Consider the following 8,312-nt stretch of genomic DNA (forward strand, 5'->3'; position numbering starts at 1 on the left):
TTGAAATGTGTTAGGAAGCCTTAAGTGTCTCGTATGTTGTTAGATTGAATAAATAAACAAAAAATGTCTGTTAATTGTCTGACATACATACATATCTATCATTAGCTATTACTCTTGACTCAAATGCATTTACGATTTGAAGATCATTTAGTTACAAGGTTCTAAAGATAAGTCATATCTTCTAAAGTAGACTTAGAATTGAAGTTAAATATTATAATGAAACGTGTACATTTTTATTTAAGCTCCTATTCCAAGTGTCTGCATGCAAGGAATGTAAACTATTACATATAGGAATTTACCAGAAATAGTTATTGAATAGCACCCATAGTTTCCATGCTTAGTATTCAGTAAAGGAAATTAAATTGAACTAGAAAGAAATATTGAATCTCAACCTATGTAATTAGACTGCATGACCTTGAAAGCTTACAAAATTCTTCTCTTTTTAAGTAGTAGGTTGTAAAACCATAAAAGAAATGGTTATTCTCAATAAACATAATTTTGGTATACTTAACAATTAACAAAAACTCTCGAAAAATTGTAAATGAAGAAAAGAATTAGAAAATTTGCTAGCAATTGCCCTTGAATTTTGATCTTTTATTCGACCTTCCCAATACATTACTTTATGGTTTTCATTGTGTTGTATTTCTTATCATTAGTTATCTCATGTTTAGTGTTTTAACCCGATGATTTGAAAATAAAAAGGTTGAACACTTTCTAGCACAGAAAGTAGTTTTCACCTAGGATAAAAATTAAAAACCTCTTGAACCTGAAGCAATATGTAGGTGGGTTCTTTCACAGTGCTCTAATTCTCATAATAGACTACCTAAAGTGCATACTATAATGAAAACTAAAATGTTCCAAATATATGAGTCATGAGTGGACAACTAAAATTCTTACATATCGGACATCCACATTAGGGAATGCATAATAAATACAAAAAGAAAAGTAAGAATTTAGATTGTATAGTTGCCAGCTATAATTAAAATGGATGTACTTGATTGCCCATGGACCTTAATCCATCCAACCATATAGAATCACATTGTTGAATTCCTTCAAATCAATACTGGAAATAGAAACACAAATGAAAATCAAAGATGTACATAAGCCCATTGATTATGCTAAAGTGCTTGCCTATAATTTAGAGTAGGTACACTTAATTGTTTAATAGTCAACCATCTCCATCATAGATGTCAAACTCAGAGAATAATCTGACAAGTTTTTTTTGCTCTAAGATTTTTTCAGCTAAAAACTTGTCGTTATCCAAGTTTTTGAGCAAGTCTATCATGCCCAAACCCACGAGGGCAAAAACACACAATTTTTTTTTTTTTATAAAGACAAATAACACCACTAAGTTGATAATTTAATTTGCACCCGTTAAGGTATAGGTCAACGAAAAACAGATATGAGGTCTCCTAACAATGTCTTGACATCCCTTTTAAGTTTAAAGTCAATGAGTATAATTAGGTCGTTAAATTTGCACATTCATTATTAAATTGATTTTGACATTTGTTTCATTTTTACATCAATATTAAACATTATATTAATTTTAATTTGGCTTTCAATAACTCATACGTAATCCAACAATCTATTAGATCTATGAGAATAACACAATCTACATCTAATCTTATTAACATTAACCATTATAGCATCATTTAAGAAAAATATTTTAATGAAAAATATATTTAGATTATTCGAATAACGATCAAAAAGAATTATAAGTCTAACTATTTCATAGTATAAAAGCAAAGAACAATTATCATAACCTGTCAAATAATTATTTAAACTATATTTACACTTCACTCTAAAGGCTAAATTTAAACTAAAACTAAAATAGATTAAAAATATATACTAATACTAAAACACTAAAGAAAAAGAATAATAACCTATACTAACATATACTACACTACATCATACTTATCAAATTTATTAATAAACTAACAAACATATAAAAGAAATCTAACCAACCTATGCTAATAATAACCTAACTCTATAAAACCCTACCCACTAACCTAGCTCCACATAGACCCTACACCCACAATCATGGGCAGCCTCCCATAGGCTGGTGCGCTATCCCAAGGAAAGTTTACGCTGCCCAAGGCAGCTCCTCCTTGTAAGATGCGCTCAGCACAAACAAGGCAAGGGGGAGAAAGGTTTGAGATCTAAAAACATCATCCTGCATACAAACCTTTTTATTGCACAAGGACCCACATACCCCCAAGTAGATGAACACGTGATCCAAGGCCTGCACTTGTCTTGTCTTCCTTTCAAGAAGGTGCACGCCTAGAAAGACAAGGGGTGGGGTACAAGGAAAACAACTAGGTGAAATAAGATATGAAGGGGGAAACTTTAATGTATCTCTTCCAACCAATCAAAGAACCCAAACAAATCTATCTGCCCACTTTATTGACATGGCAGTCTGCATGGGTAAGCACTACACTCCAAGTCAACTCAAGAGGGCTTGTCAAATCACCTAGGGTGAAGGAGGTAGAATAGGAGTTAGTGCATAAAGTTTTCTAGGTAAGAGTATAAGTTATGTTTTTTTTAAATTATGATGATAGTCTTTAGAATATCTTTTTAATTGCTCAAAACTAATTCAGATATCATTTAAAATTTAGAAATATATATATTTTTATTTGTTTAAAGGATCAAAGGAATATTCTCTGTTCAACAAGAGAATAGACTATTTCCTCATACAATTTCCAGCATCCTGTAGGTGGGTGCTTGGAAATTTTCTTGTTCCCTCTATTATTATTTTTTTTGCATATGAATATCCTCTTAGGGTGGTATGAAAAGTTAAATTAATCCACTTTAAATTGGATCAAAAATTGAAAGGCTAAAATATTGCTAATATAATCTTAAGTTAATTCTTAAAATTTCTTATGGCTTACAAAACTGATAGAGCATCTCTTAATCTATTAGATGATTAAGGTAAGTTTCAATACAATTTCTATCACATCTAAAATAGATTGATCCAGGACTGAATTTGTCATTCAATTCACACCAAATTTTATGTAGGAGCATTCACAGATCATACTTTGATCAATATCCTTCCATCACTTATACAAGGGAGTAGAATTGAATGGATTTAAACATGGTGTTAATAATCTTGTCACAATAATACTTGATTAGTTTGATCTTCTAAATAACTTGAATTTCAATAAATCCACCATAGCCATTGTTTTCCTTCCTCAATCATAATTTTCATTTTGAACATAAAAGTAACTAGAAAATTTTGCTTACTAAACCATCATCATTTCATCCTAATTTTTTTTTGATGTGCATCCATCCAAAATAATGTGTTACAAAATTTAATCACATGACCAAAAATAATGCTCAAAACACCAATTTTATTGGCAAACCTGATCCAAGGCTCAGCCGGGAAAGAATCAGGAAGAAAACCCGGCTTCGTTGCCATATACAATAAGGTTTTAAAAATACAACTTCATAGGATATCAATCCCAATTACAAAATTTTTATCCAATCTTCTTCATGATCATAATCAAGGAGTTTGTAATATTTTTTGAATCTCATTTCAAGAACCATGGAGGAAATCAATAACTGATCGGGTGACAACCAAGCAGAGCCAAAAGAACATCAAGCATGCATAATTATACATGGTTTACACAATAGGATTCACAGTAAATCAAGACTAGGGAGAGGTGGATTCTTCCAACTGGAGAAGTCAAGCACAACACCAATTCAGATGCCCAATCGGGGCCAATAACCAAGAACTTATGTTCTTCCATTTAAACTTGTCATACTCATACCAGGTTTGTGCTGACGGGTAGGGGCCCATAACACCCTACCCTTCATCCGTCTTCTCATCCTGAGAAGAGACCCTACACAGGTTGGAGTCCAACTAAACAGACCTCTCCCAAAATTGGTCGCTTCTGCCCTCTCCTAGGGTGAGTAATACCAAAACACCAATGCAAGGAAACTCAAAATTGCAAACATAAACAAGAAAGGAAAACAACCAAAATAACAAGGTTTAAAAATCTTCCCAACATACCCACAACCATACAACAGTAAAACAACAACAAGGTAACAAGAACATGAAACAAAACCTAAAAACTGAATAAGGGAGATGGGAGTTTCCTACCTTCACAAAGAGGTAATGGCAATGAACCAATTTGAGTAGAGTATCCCTCCTTCCTTCAAGCTTCAAGAAATCCTCTCTAAATGTAGAGATTGGGTAACAAAACCACTAGACCAAGGAAGGCCTCTAAATAAGCCTCCAACTCAACCACCCAAAAAGGAGCAATAACTATTTTCACCCACTAGCCACACTAGAAACTCCTAATACAACCTACACCATGGTTAAACCCTAAAAGGAGGTGGGGTAAGACAACTCATGACAACCACTTGCAATTTTCGCACAAAGGCAAAAAGGGACTTTTTGAGTGCCCTCAAAAGTCAAAGCTAGGGGCTTAGGGGTTGGAAAAGACCCCTAACCCATACCCATACCCTTAGGTTAGAATAAAAACATGCTAAAATCCTTAGGAAAGAGGTTTAGAGACAAAATAAAATCTAGGAATAAAATAGGTCCATCTAACAACTCTAACTAGCAAAATAAGCACATAAACATTTTAGGAGTGTCAAGCGACACTGAAAGAACATAATTTCGAGACATTCACAAATACTAACATGGAAAGATACATTCACACATCTCATAATACAATACTTGAATTATGAACAATAAGGTTTCCAAAATTAGCACATGGAGATCAGTTTTGTTCCTCAGTAGGGTTTCTCGGCTAAATATCTGCACACTCATTGCACACATCAGTAGTCCCGTAAAATCACATGTATATAAATGTATATGTATCAAAAATTTTCATAATTTAAAACATACATAATAAAGTTTCTTCTCCCTTCATAATTCTTAACCATTTGAAATATCTTAAATCAAATCTCAATCCTGCATCTACTGATTTCGTCAACATACATATACATGAACATTAAATGACAATCATCAAATATATCTTGAAATAACATCACACAACATGAAATAATAAAATATGTTCTAAGCATCATATAATGTCTCGACATCTTGAGTTACGGATAACAAAAATAAGAGTAATGTATCACTATGCTACGATGGGCCGGGGAGAGGCCTCACATCCTCCCCCACTAGGCATGAACTTCCTCTTGGAGTTCATCAAAAAGATATGGGTACTGAGATCGCATCTGCACTGCATCCTCCCATGAAGCTGTGACCTCATCGTAACAATCCCATTGGACCCTAACCTGGTCCAGCTCTCAGCCTCGAAGTGCTAGGGTCTGTCGGGCAATAATGCAGATAGGCTCCAGTGCTAGCTGTCCGTCTGACTCCACCTGTAAAGCATCCCAATCTATAATATGAGACTCATCATAAATGTATCTTCTAAGTATAGAAATATGAAACACATCATGGATGCGTGACAGGCTAGGTGGCAAAGCTAAACGATATGCAACAGGTCCTATCCTCTCAAGGATCTCGAATGGCCCAACAAACTGGGGTGCCAACTTAGAGCCCTTTCCGAATCGAATCGGACTCTTGTGTGTTCGTACCCTCAAGAACACTCTATCACCAACCTGATACTCTCGATCTATCCTCTTCGCATCTGCATACTTTTTCTGCCTATCCTATGCCTCTTTCAGGCGCTGTCTAATCAGGGTCACCTGCTGCTCCATCTCCTTTACTAACTGGGGACCAATAGATACTCGATCCTCGATCCTATCCCAACTCAAGGGTGTCCTACACGATCTCCCATACAAAGCCTCATACTGTGGCATACCTATGGAAGAATGATGCCCATTGTTATAGGCAAACTCAACAAGATGAAGGTATGCCTCCCATTTGACCTGATGGTCCATCACGTACATACGTAGCATGTCCTCCAAAACTTGATTCACTCACTCAGTCTGGCCATCGGTCTGAGGATGGTACGCTGTACTAAAATTGAGCCTAGTGCCCAAAGCCAACTGCAACTCTCTCCAAAATGAAGAAGTGAACAAAGAGTCTCTGTCAGATATGATCTTACGAGGAACACCATGAAGTCTAACAATGTCCCGCAAGAACACCTAAGCTATGTCTTGTGCTGTAAATGTAGTACGCACGGGTGAGAAATGGGTAACCTTGGTCAATGTGTTATCTATTTCTATTTCTAACAGTATCATATTTTGGATATCTACTAATGTAGCTATGATTATGGCCTTGTCTTTAAGAAATTATATCAACATGTTTTTCAAAGAACTAATCCTTTTGAAATGGGTAGAGCTTGAACTTTTTTTGAACTTGGCAATTATTTTCTTGCCTTTGCTAATTGCCTGAGGGAGCTTGACCTCTAGTTCTATCCAAGCCTTAGCCTCATTACATGTTCCAAAATATGTAGCCTTGGGGTCAACTAGTTCATTAATCAGTGCCTCAAATATATCCTTGGTTTCATCACTATTTACTTCATATCCTAGAGGTTTCACCCATGTAATTCTAGGTCTAATTGCCTAAATATATACCTTATCCCTATCCACCATAAAACATACATCATCCTTATAATCTTCAACTAGTTTCTTGGGGATTTAGTATCTATTATTCATTTTCTCCTTAAAAGCATCAAAATAATTATCCATGCCACTGGTATAATTTTATCCCATCTTAGCAATATATTCATTAATCTAATATAGTACTAGCACATATTTCCACACAACAGTACATTTTGATGGAAAGAATTTTTGAGCATAAAAGAATAAACATGTTAATAGAGAGCCAAACTTACATGGGTTATTCTTTGATGTTCTGATGCTCTCCATGTTCCTGTTGAATTGATTCAAAAGTAGCTCAGCACACTATTCAAACTACTTTGCATGACACACTATTCAACTTGCTCAAACTTTAGATCTTGTGTGCAATAACATGAATTCCAAACTGCAATTCCATGATAGTGACACTACTAATTTTCATTCCCTACCATCCCACTCAACTAGGGTTCACTTCTCCAGTTCAACCTGACCTAGGGTTTTTGTCATTTTAGCTTGAGTCAACATAGGGAGACCAATAATCCTATGAATCATCTTCTTTGTAGTCAAAATAGGTTGCTCCAACTAGAACTATCCATTGTGCACACAGCTAAGAATATACCTAATCTATTTGACTTGTAAATCACGAGGCATGTAAGGAATATGGGTTAAACCTTTGGCCTCAAGATGTTGGTGCTCAGGTTTCAAAATTCCATCAACACATAATTCTTTTAAACATTCATCCATTTCTAGGGTGCCAATATCTTGAATCACATGTTTAAAATGAGAACGGATGTTGTTTATTAATAGTACCTTGGAAGGGATTTGTGACTATACTCCATTCGGGTCTAGGGTTTCAACAATTGCAGGAGTGAGCTTGAAGTCTTGTGCCTTCCATTTTACACCTTGAACTAGCATGTCTAACCCTCACTTTGCCTTGCTACTAGTTGTTGTCATCTTCATTCATTAGGGTTTGAGAGAATTCAAAAAAAATTGATGAAAAATCACTCAAATTGCTTGAATACCCTTGAAGATCACTCTGCACAATTTGCTCTCAAAAATTCACAGTGAAAATGACTTCAATTTCATTCCTTTTATCAAATTTTACCATAAATGACTAGTACAAAAGTTAGATGAATTTGAAAGACTGTCATCCACTTTGCTTGCATTGATTACTCAGTAAAGTCTTTCATCATTTGGTAAGCACATGTAAAACTTAGTTACTCTTGATCTTTCTTGATAGAGTCTATGACTCAACCTTACTCAATAAGAAAGATAACTCGGTAGTACCTTTTACTCGGTGATCCCTTTCACATCTTGAATGTTGATATAGATATTTTTTCCTAATAGCTCGAACTTATTTAGATGTCTTCTTTGGTAGCCTAGTTCCATTTTTCCTTCTAAGAAATCAAGTTGAAATAGTAGAGTCACCCAATTCTTGAGTGACTTGATCATCATTGCCCAGACTTGCATTCTTAGTAGATTTTGGAACTCATTGTTTTCTCTCTTTTTCTAATGTTGTCATATTTTTCCTTCTTTTCATCTTCTATTCTTCTAGTATTCATATAGTTCTTGGCAAGGTGACCAAGTTCTATACAAATGAAACATCTTTTGGTAGTATCTCTTTTCTTCATGTGATGTTTTACACAATTCATACCAATCTGTCTGAATTATCCACAAGTAATGGCATCTGCACTAAGTGTTATAGTCCCAACCAAATATAGCTTTCACAATTTGTTCTGCTAGATTCAATATCTTGGTTTTTCATTTTGATGATTTGTGCCCATGCTTCTTACATTTGTGACATTTACCTTCAA

Source organism: Cupressus sempervirens, chromosome 4, assembly GCF_028749045.1.
Source record: "Cupressus sempervirens isolate cs-2001-9-10 chromosome 4, ASM2874904v1, whole genome shotgun sequence".
NCBI classification, from domain to species: Eukaryota; Viridiplantae; Streptophyta; class Pinopsida; order Cupressales; family Cupressaceae; genus Cupressus; species Cupressus sempervirens.